An 18316-nucleotide genomic window follows, 5' to 3' on the forward strand; every position below is an offset into this window, starting at 1 on the left:
GACCTCCCTGTAGTGCCACAGATTAGAGTTTTGTGAAATTCCATCCTGCTAGAGAAGACTGCATAGATTCTGCAGCTAATCCAACAGCCCTTGTCATTCAATGCTTTGCCTATGGGGATCTCACTATGCAGCTATTTCAAGAGTCACTACATGTTGTCAGAAAATGCACTGTATTTGTGGTTAATGAACCAAGTGGCAACTAAAGCCAATTTTTTCCTATTTCTTTCTACTGTGTGTGGTCAGAACTTTTCTCATGCTCCCAAACATTTGCTGGTTTGCCCCTTACCCTTGAAATTCTCCATAAAAAATATTTCTGTATGTTCACTAAATTGCTTTGAAATATTCTACCATGGCAATGGCCAAGTCTCCAAGTTTATTACATGGACAACTTTCACTGGAACTCATGTACTACCGGTTTTAGAAAAAAAACCAGCAAAAGTGCTACCTAATGCAGAAGAAGAAACAAGCTGCAAAACACCATATATACAGTCAGTGGACATACGTATTTACAAACATTACAGAACTATTCTAGCATCCTCTCAGGTGAGACTTAACACAGCTATTGCAACTCAGATGCCAAGACACTACTTAAATATAGGGAGGAAAAGGTACTTACCTCCACCACTTATCCTTAAACATGACTGGCTGGTGGGGCTCCTCTGTCAAACAGCAGCTTGGGGGAGAAAAAGTTAGACAAAACTTAGAAAAGAAACATACACATCAAGGGAATGTGACTTACTGAGGTTATTTTAAGTCCAACACTGTAATAATATGCCCCTAGTTATGGTTGGTCTCAGCATTACTAATAGGTAACAAAGAAGGAGTAGAAAAATGTGATGACTTCTGTGCACCTGCACATTCTGCTAAACTTCAGCTTACACCGCCATGCCCCTATTCTGTCTCTGCAGACAAAGAACTTGCTGGGAATTTGCCACAGTCAGTGAAAACTCTTGAATATTTGCAAGCTGAACTTTCCACATGCTCAAAGCTATTCAGGGACAGGTTTGCAACAGTGGATTAAGCTTCACTGAAAGGCTTTTCTGCCAAAAATAAATAAGATACCTTTCATTCTTTAATTATTACTTTTTTAATTTGCCGTTTTTTTACAAAAAAAAGACCAAAGTTACATGAGAAGACTGCTTCTAAAGCTGTAGGACTTCCCCTTCTCCTACCTAAATCAGCTGCTGTGGGTCCCTCAGAGCAGATTTTATAGGCACATGGGGGGAGACTGGAGAGGAAGCAGGCCCCATTATGTGAGCACCTCTGCACAGACTTCATTGGAGTCCACACTATAATTTATTATTTTTAGCATTAACAAATACTAGAGCAGGAAAAGAGAATTCAAATCGCAGAGAAGGCCCATCAAGCTGAAGGGTTAAACTTCAAAAATGTTTCATAAAAGCATCAAAAATTGGAAGGCACACAACTATCCCATATACAAATTTTAATCAGCAAGAAGTAATTGAAGCAGCATATGGCAAAGCACCTCTTACACAGGGATCTCTAATTCAGATTCTTGCACTTTGGCTTGAATCCTAATTTTCCTCCCATGAATGAAACAAAGTCCACATACATGGAACAAGGATTTTCCATCTTCCGAAGCTCCCTACACCCCCTGAAAATGAAAGATTGCTCCTGTTTAGGAGACCCTTGGGAATGGTGCAGAATATGATGTAGGGGGCCTGGAGATGGAAGAATTGGCAGGAATCACTTTTTCCTTTACGTGAATGAACAACTTAGAATCAAACTCTTTCCAACCTCAAAACTTGTGGATGTTTCCACGTTTATAAATATTGGGAGATGGGGGAGATTTTACAGGCAGATATTGATTTCCAGTGCACACATACCATGTTTTTTTTTTAAATACATATTTATTAAGGTTTTACAAAACAAAGAATTCATCATTTCAAAATGTATCATTTCCATACATAAAGCTCAAGAAAAACAACAATATATGACAGAAAAAAAGAAAAGAAGAAAAATAGAAAAACAGAAAAAAGAAAAACACTCTTTCTTAAATTTATAAAGTTCCATGCCCCTCTGTCTTGACCTCCTCACATCCCCCTTTTTTGTGTTCCACTTTACTCCAATCAGATTCAGCAAATTCAAAACCTTGTTTCAACCATACTTAATGTTATATTCTAATTATTATGTCCCCATTTTCCATTTTTTTTAATCCATACCTCATCTTATAAAATATGACATAATATTGTTCTGTTCATAACCCCTTATCCTTTTTTTTCTTAGATTCTTCTTTTCACACACCTTTGACCAAAGTCACACAAACCCTGTTGCTTTTACTTCCCACATCCTATTGACACTCAAAGATTTTACAGTGTTTTTGTAGATAGTCCTTAAACTTTTTCCAGTCCTGTTCCATCGATTCTTCTCCCTGGTCACGGATTCTGCCAGTCATTTCAGCCATACCAGTGCACACATACCATGTTGGTGCTTTATTCCCATATTTTGCTCACTGCCATATTTCTGATGACGATAAACATTTAACTAACTACTGTGGACAGAATAAGTTGCCATTCAGATGATCTGCATAGGAAAACTCTTACCTACTAGAACCAAAATATCAAAATAAGGGTGTGTTGAGGCCAGTGTCCTTGCTGCATTTCAATTTAGTCTTGTCACTATCTGCTCCGATAACTAATGTCCATTATATCTTGTACACTGTGCATTCTCCTTCCAGATTTGTGGGATCCTTAATGTAACACTGGCACGCACCACATGCAATTGATATGTTGGGGAGGTTAGGGTTAGAGAGACACAGATGTAGCCAGAAGTTAAGTAACCAGAAGTTAGCAAGCTACTTCTTAAGTGGTGAATGGGCATATGAGTACGACAGAACAAAGTGAGCATTTAGCATTTATTTTGAAAGAATCATAGAAATGTAGAGTTGGAAGGGACCATGAGGATCATTCTAGCCCAACTCGCTGCAGTTTAGGAATCTTTCACCCTATGTGGGGCTCGAACCCACGACCCTGAGAATAAGAGTCTCATATTCTACTGAGCGAGCTATCCCTCAGTTTGAGTAGAGACCAAGGTAGAAAGGAAAGCATCAAATTGCAAATACAGTATAGATTTATAATTTGGCCTATTCTAGTTCTCTGTGCCATGTATTGAATTACTCACAGCTGGACAAGTTTCTAAACTGCTTAAATTTTAAAATGTCCAAATCCCAGCTCCTTAATATGACATTCTAATTGTTGCAGTTAAAATTATTCCAAGAGGAGGATACAAGGATGAACAAAGCAGTCTGACATATTATGCCACAGATAATGTATAGGATGGTGTTTTACAAATTGCATCACTATTACCAGCTGAATTTCGCTTCCTTCCATTCTTAATGCATTTGATGCATCACTCCTTCTAATGCAGAACTTACTGTGCATTACTCCATCCAATAGCAAACGGAGATGGCAAGTGCCAAAAGAACTGGATCGAAGATGGGGACATTGAAAAATAAGAGGTTCTCAGTGTGCTTGGGAGAACCCAGAGATTTACAAAACTACCTTGCTTTAACAGAACTGATAGTTATAGGTGACCAGCAGTCTCATGAAGAGGGGTGGATTGCTCTGCCCCTCCTCCACCATTCTCTTACCTTCCATGCAGAGGAAGGAAAGCTTACCAACACATAATCTCTGTAACAGAAGTACAAATTAATCAAGGGGTGTTTTTTTGGGTGGGCGGGGGTTCAGTCATTTTTAGAAATAATCCAAATGCTGTTCTTCACCTCTCCCTTGAACCACCAGCATAGCAGAGTAAGCAAAATATCAAGTATCCAGGTCAGTTAGCCAAGAAATATCCTGAGTTCATATTCTTCATGTACTTCCAAATATATTTGATAAGGTCAAGTGGGCAACAGTAGATGTATCACTGCACTAATCTTCCATGCAGCTTCCAAACGGTTTTGACACCAAAGAGTATGTCTACTGAACATTTTAAGTTCAAAATGTCAGTAGAGTGGACCTGATGGCAATCATTACTTTTTGTGACAGCTTCATGTTAAAAAGTGATCTGACTATCTCCCAGTTTCTAGGTAGTCAAGTCATCCCAAAAAATGTCTCCAGGCTCCTATCATGTTGCTATCTCATATCACTTTGCATAGCCCTACAAAAAACTTTGTAAGCACTGGTTTAATTCCCCACCCACCTTAAAGCAGTATTTTCTAACATTTTAGAAAGGAACTCTGCCTCAAATTTAGGGCCGTAATCCAAGCAGCAAAACCAATTTTACCAAAGCTCAACCTCTGCTTAAGTACAGTGGTACCTCGGTTTACAAACAGTCCTGTTTACGAACTATTTGGTTTACGAACTCCACAAAACCGTTAAGTAGTGTTCCGGTTTGCGAACTTTACCTTGGTCTATGAACGGAAGCAGGGCACCAGCGGTGGGAGGTCTGCTTAGGGAAAGCATGTAGGGAAGCTCTGCTTCTGCACATGACTATGGCATGTTGGGAAAGTCTTGCTTCTAAGCTTTGTCTCTGCACATGCTGCACAAATCGTTCTGCACAAATCGTTCTAATACTAAGACGTTCCCTCATCACCTTAGAATGTTCAGTTCACATTGAGTTCAGGAAAACATTATATTCTGACCCTGTTCTTAATGCATAGTTGACCACATCTATCGGAACGTAATGGTTTAAGTCTTGCTATATCAATCACTAGTTATATTTTAATTAGGAGGTTTTCATGCCTGTCTAGTTCTGTGCTCCCTTTCCCAGCCTTTAATCTATCGGTGATTAATGCCTATATGCAACCTTTTGCTTTGTACTTGTGTTAACCAATCAGCAATAAGCACATGTGTGGCAATGCTGTAATATTCAATAAAAGGGACTCCCCGAGACTTGCTCGAGAGATGCCTCCCATATGACGCTCACCACTCATCTGTCGTTATTTCAGATGCTCTTCAGGAAGATGTTGCAACTTTTTAAAAGTTACCTTGCATATTTAAAATCTTAATAGATTAACAGGTTTAAGTTCTAAAAGGGTATTTAAGATTCTGTGGGATAAATTGCTTTCAACATCCTCCTGCTTTTCCACAGGTCAACAAATTTAGGGTGACAATGAGTGCCAAGTAAAAAGGTTTGCTGTCACCAGGACCTGCCAGTTCTCCAAAAGGAGGGTCTTCTCCCCAACCCCATGCTCCGTCTTTAAAAAAAAACTGAGGTTGGAGACCATACAATCTTCTTCAGCTCGCAGCTAGCAAGAGGCTGTGTGCCATCTTCTGCTGCCTCTTTGCCTGCCAGGTGGTTGAAAGCAAGCTTTCACACATGTTTAGAGCAGCAGAATGATCAGGGATCATCCCTCTTCAGTATCATGTGCCCAATAATTTTGGTCACCGGGGCCTAACTGGCTCTTGCCACGGCAAGGTGAGAAGAGAAGCAAGATCATCTAAACCCTGCTCTTTATGTTTTTAGTTTGCAGTCAACTATTTATAACACAATGCTCAGCAACTAAAGTTACTTTTACATAGTGAAAAGTCAGCCCTGCACAGATAAGAAAACAGACCAACTGAGATCTGTCAAAGCAAGAGATTTATAGTGTAAGGATTGTCAAATGTCATAGGGGGCACACACATATTAATTTCAGTGTTCTTAGCATACTTCAAGATATGGTAGAACAAGGTAAAACAACTCATAGAAATCACTTTGGGTGTGGCATTCTTCCAAAGAATCTTAGCCTGAACCTTGCAGATCTGTGCTGCTATCTAGCTATGGACAAGTTAGCTCTGTACAGTGGTACCTCGGGTTAAGTACTTAATTTGTTCCAGAGGTCCATACTTAACCTGAAACTGTTCTTAACCTGAAGCACCACTTTAGCTAATGGGGCCTGCTGCTGCCACCGCGCCGCTGGAGCACGATTTCTGTTCTCATCCTGAAGCAAATGTTCTTAACCTGAAGCACTATTTCTGGGTTAGCGGAGTCTGTAACCTGAAGCATATGTAACCTGAAGCTTATGTAACCCGAGGTACCACTGTACTGAGCTTTCAAAAGTAGTTCACGTAGTGCTCCAAGAATGATCTTTTCTGTGCACTACATGCTCAATTGTAATTGTAGACTGGTACCACATGCATGATTCAAACTGCAGCGCAGATGCTGTAGTGCTGTGACTTGGACCCCTTTCCATGTTTTCTACATGCATACATGCATACATTGCATGTCCATCTTAAAATATGGTGTAATTTCACATTAATGTTAACTGCTTGCTCTTAAACATCTGCTCTCATACATCTTTGGTGTATGTTCTGATTGATTGATTGACAGATTGATTCCATAACCCTGTATCACGAAACTTTTAATGTCTAATGTTTTACAATTTTTTATGTGCTGTAAGCTGCCCAAAGTGGCTGGGGAAACCCAGCCCGATGGGTGGGGTATAAATTATTATTATTATTATTATTATTATTATTATTATTATTATTATTAGGCATCTATCTGGCTTTGCATGTATCTGGATACATATCTCACACTTACAGAATCTCTAAATATACCAAGGCAGAGAATAACATTTCTGACTACCGGTATAAAGTTTACGGCATGTAATGCCTTAAGAGAGAACATTATGAAAATGATCTATAGGTGGTACATGACCCCAGTCAAGCTTGCAAAAATTTATCATACGCCCAATAATAAATGTTGGAAATGTAAGGAAACTGAAGGTACTTTCTACCACCTTTGGTGGACATGCCCAAGGATCAAGGTCTTCTGGGAAATGATTTATAATGAAATGAAAAAGGTGCTTAAATGCACTTTCGTGAAGAAACCAGAAGCCTTCCTCCTGGGCATGGTAGGCCAATTGGTGTCAAGGAAAGATAGGACGTTCTACAACAGCAGCAAGAGTACTCTTAGCAAAGTATTGGAAGACACAAGAGCTACCCACATTGGAAGAATGGCAGACCAAGGTGATAGACTACATGGGACTGGCTGAGATGACTGGCAGAATCCGTGACCAAGGGAAAGAGACGGTGGAAGAAGATTGGAAGAAATTTAAAGTTTATCTTAAGAACTGTTGTAAAATTAATGAGTGTTAAAATGTCTTGGGTAATACAAAATAGAATTGCAGTGACAAACAATTGGATATGAGAAAAAGGATTTAAAGAAAGTGCTACAAGTAATTGAAATTAGGGGTTGCTGGAAAGATTTAAAACAGGGATGCTGAAAGGGGAGGTACGGGGAAGTTGATGAAAGAAGGTTTAAGGAAAAAAAGGACAAGAAATTATACGTGTTTATATGTTTGTTTGTTTATGTATTGTGTTGTATTGTCTTTTAATATGTGTTGAAAAACCAATAAAAAAATTATTAAAAAAAAGAGAGAATAACATTTCTGGGTATTTAATTCATACTACTAAGCATCATGGGCAAGATATACAAAAGACTACAGGCAAGAATTTCAATGCCATCACTTCTCCTAACAAACAGCCATATATCATGGCATAGAAAATGTTCTGTACAAATAAAGATTCTGATTCTTGATTCTACACCTCTCATCATTACAATGGATAGCTTCATTTTTTAAAATCTTTTTACTTAAACAAAAGTACATTGTGCAGCACCATTGTGCTTTCAGATTTGGCAGAGGGTTAGAAATGTCATTATAAAAGCTTTCTTCTTCACTGCAACCAGTAGCTTATTTTAGTTGGGGACAGTGTTGTAGACTGGTGATGTGTGGAGGTTCAGATTCTGAGGTTTTGGGTTTTTCTAAAAGTAGATCTAGCCACCTTCAGAACAAAAAGTTACAAAGCAAAATGGGCAGAAAGCATTCCAAACAACTGTGTTCTAAGGTTCAGCCTGCTCCCAACTTTCAGCGTTCTTAGTCAAATGACTAAACACAGAGAGGTAACTGGCAAATACTAGTGAGAAATTTAGATAACTATAATCCGTCAAAAACTGAAAAATGGTTTCAAAATGACTCCAATCAACAGGGAAGGGCTTCATTTTGAAGCATTTTTTGTCTTCCTTGGTGCATGTGTCACTCTAGCATTTTCTCTCTCTAAGATTCAGACAATGGAAAAGGGCAGACCTGGTGCATTTTAAGGGACTGCCCAGTTCACTCGAAAGCTGTTTTTTTGTTTTCACTGGCAGAAAAGAAATTGTTGCCCCCCCCCAAATTAACAGGAGAGATCCAGGAGTATAGTGTGACTGGGCAGTAGGATGCCCACCCAAAAGCACAAGTCATGATTTTTGTGACACAGGGTTAATTTTATGCAAAAGAGATTTTAACCCGGTAATACAAATACAAATAAAACCCATCATTAACACATCCATATCCTAAGGGCGAGTGGGGACGCATTATGATTGAGAAAGTGTGGGTTACATCAGCCCTGAAAAATAGCCCACTGCTGCTGTACTAACTTTAGGGGACAGAGCTGAGACTGATCGGCAATACAATGTCTGCTCTTGCCCTCAATGCAGTATTGCTAGCCTATGTTTAACTGACAAAAGTTCAGCAGGAGGTGTGAACACATGTGGCCCGATCCTCCAGATGTTGCTAAATTACAATTCTCATCATCCCTAACCACTGGCCTCTCTTGCTGGGGTTGATGGGAGTTGTAGTTCAGCGGCATCTGGAAGGCCAAAGATTCCCCATTCCTGATCTAGAGTAACATAACCGGAAACTTGAGTTCTTTCCATGGTTTAGGGTGCTAGAGCAGTGGAGAAATTCATACTGTTAAGCTTTTTCTATGGAAATAAAATTATGAGGAAAGCTTCACCTGCTGACACTTATTACTACTTTGTAAGTAGTAGTAATACACATCTTATTACCACTTGTGTGTAGCTCCAGGTTTATTTTTGGACCCTTGGGCTCACCTGCGAAGAGGATACAAATGTGCATTTGCTCATTCGCCTTCTCCTTTGCCTGTTGCATGGTGGGGCCAATCCACACACAGTGTACTAGGCCCACCTCTGGTGTTAAACATATCTCATACCCTCAAACCTAAGTACATCTGTTAAAATAAAGGTAGGACGGAAAATACCTACCAAAGGAACCTCAGCCTTAAGATATAGATCCTACTATCATTCAGCCAAATGATACAGAACCTGAAATAAGTATTCATTATGGGTTGTAATCAGGTGATCAAGTAATGCAGCTTATGCGAGAACATTCATTTCCCTACCATATTACACTTGCTGCAATAAATCTTTCATTTGAAGACACGGTTAAAAATAAGTTGCTTCACAAATATAAGCAGACATCACCATTACAGCTGCAGAGCCATTCCAGATAGATTAAAAAAACAACGTATCTTTAAAGATGATTTCACCTACATTCAGCCACAATAAAGCAGTTGTACAAACAGGCATCAAGAACCAAAGTAAAAGAAATGAAGGTCTGAAGTGCCTATTATTCTGAGAAAACTCAACAGGTAGTGTCAGTATTTCAAGGCCTGAAGGCACAGTAAAGGAAACTCAGAACAAAATCTACCATCTTACAAACATATATGTTTTCCAGAAGGCATTTTACCTGCTGAGATTATAGATTCTCTCTAGAAAATGGAAATTTATCTGCTGGAACTTTAGATCAGAATATGGATACAAATGTTCTAACAATTAAATAAGTAAAAGTGGTACTTCTGGCATCAGTGCCACAGCCTACCCAGTGCTATTTTGATTCATCATGATCATCAGGGAGTAAACATAAGGGGAGAGAAGAAGAAAGATGTTATAGGAGGGGGAAGTTAATATAAAAGAAGCAGGAATCAAGGATAAGGTAACAAGTTGAGTGTGAAAGAATAGTAAGAAAAGCAATTGACAGGTAAAGATACTTTTGAAAGGCCTGTTGGGGTAGGGAGTAAAAAATGTAAAAGAAAAATTCTGTGACTGACTCTGTCCTTGAACCACTATTTTGTGACTGGTGGGCCTCAGTGATTTTCAGCTATCTCAAGTGAGCCCTGCACATAGAACATTTGACAATCTATCTTATAATTGTCAGAGAGGCATATGGGAATCACAGGGTTAAGTAGCTGGTGGTGACTTGTGGACTCCAATGAATACTTCCCTATTCATGAAGAATCACCATAGCTCTGCAGTGACCTTGGTTCACAGTTGGGGAATAACTGGGTTTTGTGGCAGCTGCTCCTTAGTAATTGATGATGATGATAATTTTTATAATTTGTACTCAGTCCATCTGACTGGGTTGGCCCAACCACACTGGGCAGCTCCCAACAAATATAAAAGCATAAAAAACATCAAACATTAAAAATGTCCCTATACTGTACAGGTCTGTCTTCAGATGTCTTCTGAAAGTTGCATAGTTATTTATCTCCTTGACATCTGATGGGAGGGCATTCCACAGGGTGGGTGCCACTACTGAGAAGGTCCTCTGCCTTGTTCCCTGTAACTTCATTCTCACAGTGAACGAACTTTTTGCTGAAACAGTGGTACCTCGGGTTAAGTACTTAATTCATTCCAGAGGTCCGTTCTTAACCTGAAACTGTTCTTAACCTGAAGCACCACTTTAGCTAATGGGGCCTCCCGCTGCTGCCGCACCGCTGCAGCACGATTTCTGTTCTCATCCTGAAGCAAAGTTCTTAACCCAAGGTATTATTTCTGGGTTAGCAGAGTCTGTAACCTGAAGCGTATGTAACCTGAAGCGTCTGTAACCCGAGGTACCACTGTAATTCCATAGTAGGGATAGGATCAGGCATTACTCAGTCACCCCTAACATGCTTTTGTCTGCAGAAAATACTTAGCTACTGTGCTTCAGAATCTTAAGCTCTAAACAGGCAATACACCACCACATGTCATGCAAGAAAAGCAGTTGTAAGAATTTATATGTACAGAAAGCCAGAGTTCTTTTAAAAATCTTTTAGAAATGTCTAGCCCAGTTCAAGTGAGGTCAGTTATGCAAGCACCAGAATATCAGAATTGCAATGCTTCAGTGCACATGTGCATATTCAACTAATTTCATCTCCAATGTTCTTTACATTTTAGCTATTTGTTTTTAGCTATTTGTATTTAGATGCAACCATGTGTCATTAAGGGCTTTTGGCACTCCTTCGGAGGAAAGAAATGTTGTCAGATTACATTCAATTTACACACCATTTTTTCCCTTCACTGTCCTAGTCTCTGTTCTGCCAGAGAAAAGCAAAACCTAGGCAGGGAAAGAAAGCATTTATATATAACGCTTTCATTTTCCAAGTGTTCTGGGCTCCTTAACCAACAGTTGCAGCAACAGCACTACTTTAACCTAGTTGTCAAGTGTTACTATTTTAGATATCAGCAAAGAGCACATTTGGTAAGCTATGAGATCTGATCACAAGCATTAAAAAATATTTGCTAAAACACTATCAGTTGCTTCCTTGCTGTAACGGGATTTCCAAAATTAAAGCTTTGTTTTTAAATATAGAGGGTGAAATCCAATGTCACTTGAGTGGCATTCCACTCACACAACTGGACTGCCCCTTTCTCCCGGTGCCCCACACCCCCCCATTGGCTTAAAGGGAAGAGGAAGGGCAAGGCCAATTACTCAGACATGGATGCAATTAGGTAAAACTCAGAGGTCATAAGAACAACCTGGGTATGCGTGATTCCCCGTTTCTTATAAAGATGTGGATCCATCTCAAAGTCAGTCTTAAAGTGTTTCCTTGCACAGGAATAAGTGCTTGTGCTATGATCAACATCACAAACGCATGCTTAGTCAAGTGAAAACAGAATCTGATGCAGAGGGTGAGGATTACCAGTTACATGACCATTGAGCTTTTGAATTAATTAGTCTACTGTCTCACACAGAAACACATACACACAATTTCACAAAATGTATATACTGCTTGATTGTAAAAAACAAAACAAAACCTTTAAGTGGTTTACTAAAAACAAAAACAAACCTTAAGATTATCAATAAAAGACTGTTAAAAACAGCTATTTAAAAACATTCAAAAGATAATAAAATCAACTAGGGCCACAGGGAAGATATAGCACTATTACTTACAATCCAAATCCATCCAGTTTTGTATGATTAACAAAAAAGGAGGAACAGCTAAAATGATTGTGTTTATCTTGACACTAATTACATATCATAAGTTCCACAATACTAGTACCAAGAGAAACTTCCTCCCCAGCAAGGGTGCCAACTTGAATAAAATATTTGGGGGGCCCAGTTAAACCCCGCCCCACATAATTGAACACATGGTACAGTGCACACACACTATTTGAATGGGAATGCCCATCAACTTTGTGGAGGCCCAGCCCCCTCAAATATTTTATTGTGGGGGCTGAAGCCCCCACAATCCCTTAGGAGATGGCTCCTATGCTTCCCATGGCAAACAACAGATGAGGGGAGCAATTTCATCATTGTTAAGACCACACCCATACATTTTGGGTTGTTTAAATACCCTGGTGTATCATTTTTCTCTTTGATCTAGTATATAAAAAAAACCAGAAATTAAAAAAGTAACAATAAAACTGTGCATGTACAGATAAATACCTTTGTGCACACACAGAGCAACAACCCATATACACAGTAAAGTCCTAGTGTGGATGCAGCCTAACACAAGGTTGCTTTACTCAGTGCAAACTATTTCCTTCTAAAGCAGGGGTGGCCAACTCCCAAGAGACTGCGATCTCCTAACAGTTAAAAACTGGCAGTGATCTACCCCCTTTTTTGGGTTCAGGTCAAAGTTGTTGAGTTTTTTCAGGGAGGAGGTAAAATGTTGAGCTTTTTTTAGGGGAGCCACAGTTGTTCAGCTTCTTTGGGGGGAGCCAATGATCAACCAGTGATCTACCTCAGATGCCCAGTGATCTACTGGTAGATCACAATCTACCTGTTGGACATGCCTGCTCTAAAGCAACCAAATCAGTACATCAAATCCAAATCATTGAATGCCACATCACTTCTTCAAAGCTGTCTCCCAAGGTAACATTTTCTGTTCCAATTCTTTTAATAGCTTCCCACGCTAGAGACCTATTAAACTTCTAATTCTGCTTGGAAATATTATTACATTTATTTTAAAAAGGGAAAGGTTTGCTTAAGGAGCAACAAACCAGGAAGAATTAGGGTAACCAATTTAATAGAAGTCACTTTACTCTGGAGCAGTACTTGAGGAGGATCTTCTGCTCTCCCCTAGCATGATCACTGGAATCAACAAGGGTTTTAAGTATGTACACATCAATGGTACACCTAATGGATTACAAATGCAAGGAACAGTGTAGCCTGTTGGTTAGCAAACTATCAGAAGACACTGACAACTGTAGAAGAATCCCTCCCACTCAAGTTTTTCCAGTATCTGCAACTGTTCCATAATACATCCCATGATACAAACAGTCTTTCCTTCCACTCAGATGCAATGTGAAATTCTGTTCCTAAGAACACATAAAAAACCTGCAAGATCAGGCCAATGACCCAGCTAGACTGGCATCCTTTTCTCAGTGCGAAAACCCACATGGAGGACTCAGATTCCCAGCAACTTGTATTCAGAGGCATACTGCCTCTGATAGCGGAGGCAGAGCATAGCCTTGTTCTCCATGAATTTGTCTAAACTCCTTTGAAAGTCATATTAGTTGGTGGACATCACTGCCTCCTGCAGGAGCGAGTTCCATAGTTTAACTACACACACTGCATGAAGTACATTATTTTATCTGTCCTGAATCTTCCAACATTCAACTTCATGGGATGCCCACAAATTCTAGTGTTATGAGAGTACAAAACATTTCTCTATCCAATTTCTTGGTCCTTGCAGTACCTTTCCTGATCTGCAGTACAGACCCAAGTTGAGCATCTAATATTGCATTTTTAAACACGTTCCAAGCATTTTGGAATGAAATGACCCCCTTCACTTTTCAATTTCCTTTTTTCCAACCCCCTCATCTTGTGTTTCCAACAGTAATCATGTTGAATTTTCTAGGCAGCTGGCCATTTACAAGTATGTTTAGTTTAATAGCACTATGGTCACTGCTCCCAACAGCTCTGACTACACTTACACCAGGTCCTGGTCCCATAATCCTAATAATTCTTTAATAATTCACAACAAACCAGAATACAGCTGTGCCAGTATCTTAGTTTTTTGAGTTAACCACTACCCCACTCCTTGGCCCCACTACAGAGAAAAAGCACCTTCAAATCGTGTTGGAGGCCCTCTTTCCCACACTATTCTACTTAAAGCAACAACAGCAACGAAAAACCAGACCAGCAACTGAAAAATAAACCGGCCCCTGCACAGATGCAATCTCAACCCCGGCCGCCCAAATCTGTTTACTTTTGCGATGGTGGCATGCTGCAAAGCAGAATCTGAAGGCACGGGAGAGGTGGTGGTGGGAGAGGGGAGGAAATAAAAAAAGCCCGTTTAAAACACAATGCACCGCTTTATCGTATGCCTGGTTTAAAATAGAAACTATTAAAAACGGCACCGTGCAAGGGTGCGTGCGTGCGTATATATATATATATATATATACACACACACACACACACACACACACATATACGTGTGTGTGTGTGTGTGTGTGTGTGTGTACACATATACAGTATACCCACAACCTTAAAGCAGCAACCATCACCACCAAGAACGATATCTAACTTTGAGGATACTGATCACCCCCCATGACTTTCCCCAACCCTGCCCGTCTCTTCCTCCACCCATGGATGCAATTAGTTTCGGGGCAGAGGGGATCACTCAGAGAAGAGCTGCTTTGGAAGTGGTGGGGGGCGGATAAGAAGAGGAACAAACAAGCCCCCTCCCCCCGCAAAGAGTTCTGAGGGAACGAGAAGGGGCAGCAGCAGCAGAGGAGGAGGGAGCACGAGAACCGGCCCCAACTGACGAGAAAGGGGCCTCCGTGGGGGTTGGGGGTGCATTAAGACCCTCCTCGCCCGCGACCCCGTCCCTGAGGGTGGGCGCTGAGAAGGGGGAGCGCAGCTGGGCCCTGGCCGAGGAGAGGAGGCGGCAAGAGAGGAAAAGCGGAGGGTCGGGAAAAGGAAGACGCTGCTACTGCTGCTGGAGGGTCGCTTACCGGCTGTGGGAGTCGCGGGAGGCGACGCCCCAACGACTCCTGTGCTGCTCCTGCTGCTGCTGCTGGTGGTGGTGGCGGCGGCTGGTCCTCCATCCCAGCCGGGCTCCCAGCGCCGCCGCGGCCGCCGCCGCCAACTCTTCTTTTCCCCCCTCCCTCCTCCTCCCGCCTCCTCACGGCAAAGACAACGACGCCGCGTTATTGCGCAAGCGGGGAAGGAGGAGGAGGAGGAGGAGGCGGGCGCGAGCCTCAGAAGCACATAACTCTCGCTCGCTCTCTGACGTCACGCGAGTAGCTCGAGGGGCGGCGCGAGGAGCCGTTCGAGCGGCTAGCCCCGCCCCCTCCCTCCTCCTGCTGACATTGGAGGAGGGCGGCGGAGGGTTGGAACGCTGGGGATGCGGTGGAGGGTTGGCGGGAAGGGGGCGGGGCATCCTCGCGCCTCTGCGGCGGGTTCGGCCTCTGTGGTTGAAAGCGCGGATGGTGCTTCCTCTTTCCCACGGTTGCCAGGGAGCAGGCACACGCTTGGCTGCGCGCCAGAGCCACGTGCTCGGTCCGAAAGAGGGGTTTTTTTTCGGGGGTGTGTGTGTGAGATGGTAAGCAGCTTCAGAGGCGCACGCGTTGTTTTTCTTTGCTCTGACATAGAGTCTAAATTGCACGTTCGTTGCCACCTCCTCTCCGTTTATTATTGTTTTTTAGGTCATCCATCGCTTACCGGTAATTTTCATTTTATAACTCAGTGAGCCTTATTTCTGAAAAGGCGTGCATAGGATTGCACTGAAGGCACGCTTAAAAATAAGAATCCCGTATTTCATCTCAGAAGCTGAAGGTGGCTTTCATGGTTCTCCCCATTTTATCATCGCAACAAGATCGTGACTGATCTAACATCACACCGTTGACTGTGGAGTTGAATCCGGTTCTTACTAGACCTATTCGGATACTGCCATGTTACTGTTGATCTGAAGACAAGGAATCAAAGTTTTGCCTTAAGTCTCTGCTGTTGCAATGAACTCTATTGTAATGCATGCCCAAAAGCCGTGACAAGCCAATTTAAACACTTTCAAATCCTAGCTTTTATAGAAGGTATTAGATATCCCTCGAGATTCTACACACCGAAGCTTTCAGAGCTAAAAATGGTGGCTTCCATTCATGAATCAGTGCACCTATAAAGAGTTAATGTGAAGGGATTCATGATTCGTTGAGGAAAGTAGACCAGAGGAGGCAGGCCTTTGACCAAAAATATCTCACCCCAAATACACACACAGGAGCTCATAATACGTTGAATAACATTTTGACATTTTCAAAAGATTGTACGAGTGCATTAAAATCAACTTGGTATTGCATGCACTTAGGTAACCGTATTTTAAATCAGCCCCAAATATTGAAGCTTAGTTGGCTTTAGAACTGTTGTGGCCAAGGAGAAGGGAAGGGGGAAATTCCATTCCACAAGCAAAAGAAGCCTCTTGCTGAAGCTTGTCAGATCAGAAAAGTAATCAAGTGTCAGAAGAGGAGGGAGACAAATCAACATCGCAGCATGAAGCAAATCTGTCATTCAGCCACAAGAGTCTATGAACCTAATGTTTAGTTAGTCTAAAATTTGGACAACAACAAACAATAGTACACGGAGCACACTGGCCAATTTGTGTGTGTTTAAAGCTCAGAAGAGCTAATACTTCTTAACCATGATCTCGGCAACCAAAAGGAGCAAACCTCTTTTGCTCCACATACCTAATTCTCAGTCCCCACCCTGCTCATTTTGTTAGCTACCAAAAGAGACCCTTTCAACTTGTTCACTATCCTGGGAAGCACTGAAAATTAAAGCTTTCTCCCATTGCCAGGGAAAGGGGCAGACTTTCCCTGGTTCTCATTTGATAACCTCTTCCTAGGGTGGGTAGGAATCCCATCCTCTATTTGAACGGCAGTTTGATCCAGTTGAAATATGCAAACCTTAAGACAAAAGGGCGGGGACCTTTAAATTGACCATCAGCTGTGAGCACCAGGCACACACTCAACAGCCAAACCCTGGTCAAAGCCTTCCTCAAGATGGCCAGATTGCTGCTATTTTGAATTTTGTATCTATTGACATATTCAAATCTGTGCCCTCCTTTAATGACATGTAAGCAGTCCTATCTGTTCCTCAAGTTTCCTTTCACAGTTTGGTCATGGACAAAGGAAGGATGAGGAGAGAGAGAGAGAGAGAACACACTGGGGTGTTTTTGCCTTCAGTGTATAGATTCTAAATTTCTTGCAACGCTGTTAGTAGGACTTACTGTACCTGACATGGGTGTGGTGGGAGTGTGGAGAGTATTAATTGGTACAATTGCACAACATTTCAACTTGTTTCAAGACTATTAACAAAGCCTAAGCCAGTCTTCTGCTGAGCCTCTGATATTTATCCAATGTGACTGGTCTTGTGTATTTTTAGAATGCTGCACCCCTTTGAGTGGAAACTGATTTGATATGGGGAAAAGAGTGCCCTTGATCCATTTGTCTCATACAATTAGTTTATCAGAAGTGGGGGAGGGAGGGATTGTCTCAGATAAAAGTTGAAGCCATTCTTCTGATGCTGACTCAGTTCATTTGTCCATGTAAATCACAGCTCTGTTCATACCTTATTAATTTTTCCCAGATAGTTACACAATACAGAAACACAAAGCTACTTGACTTCAAGTAACCTTTCAGAAAAAGGAATTGACCTTTTATTTTTAAGCAAAATGCTGAGTCCAATGCGTGCAGAATGAGACCAGTGTGGTCCATCTAAACGAGCATCCTGCTTTCTTCCCGAAGACGACAGCTAGATGCCTACAGGAGACCCATGAGCAGGACATGAAAGCAACAGCCCTCCGCTGCTGTTGCTTCCCAGCAGCTGATCTCCAGAGGCATTTCAACTTGTTTGCCATTAGCATCTTATAATGTGCATCTGAAGCCATGCATGAACATGACCAACCTGGAAACTTGCCAATAGTTTCCCCCCCTTTTCTCTTTTTGTCCAATAGCAATAGCTTTCTATTTAAGAATATAAGAACCACCCCACTGGATCAGTCCAGCATCCTGTCCTCACAGTGGCCAACCATACGACTCTCAGACGGCTTTCCGGGTCATGTGGCCAGCATGAATAAACTGCTTCTGGCTCAACAGAACACTGTGACAGAAGCCATAGCGCATGGAAATGCTGTTTACCTTCCCACCACAGTGGCACCTATTTATCTACTTGCACTGGCGTGCTTTCGAACTGCTAGGTTGGCAGGAGCTGGGACAGAACAACAGGAGCTCACCCCATCATGGGGATTTGAACCACCAACCTTCCAATCAGCAAGCCCAAGAGGCTCAGTGGTTTAGACCACAGCGCCACCCGCTCCCCATAATTCTATAC

The 18316-nt window shown here is 41.6% G+C and overlaps 1 protein-coding gene across 6 annotated transcripts in view; it reads right to left on the reverse strand.

Moving 5' to 3' along the window:
- The window catches only part of TMCC1 (transmembrane and coiled-coil domain family 1), a 107141-nt gene extending 91905 nt beyond the window's left edge, over positions 1-15236 (reverse strand). For 4 of the 6 annotated variants that reach the window (XM_083602730.1, XM_083602729.1, XM_083602732.1 and 1 more), the window contains exons 1-2: positions 14950-15161; positions 617-673 (exon numbers count right to left, since the gene is read on the reverse strand). The gene's annotated coding sequence lies outside the window, so the exon portion shown is untranslated. Of the gene's footprint in view, positions 1-616; positions 674-14949 lie in introns of all 6 variants that reach the window. The other 2 variants (XM_083602733.1, XM_083602727.1) reach the window with 2 other exon arrangements.
- Between the last annotated feature and the right edge of the window lie 3080 nt (positions 15237-18316).

Source organism: Podarcis filfolensis (assembly GCF_964270895.1).
Source record: "Podarcis filfolensis genome assembly, chromosome: 2".
Classification (NCBI taxonomy): Eukaryota; Metazoa; Chordata; class Lepidosauria; order Squamata; family Lacertidae; genus Podarcis; species Podarcis filfolensis.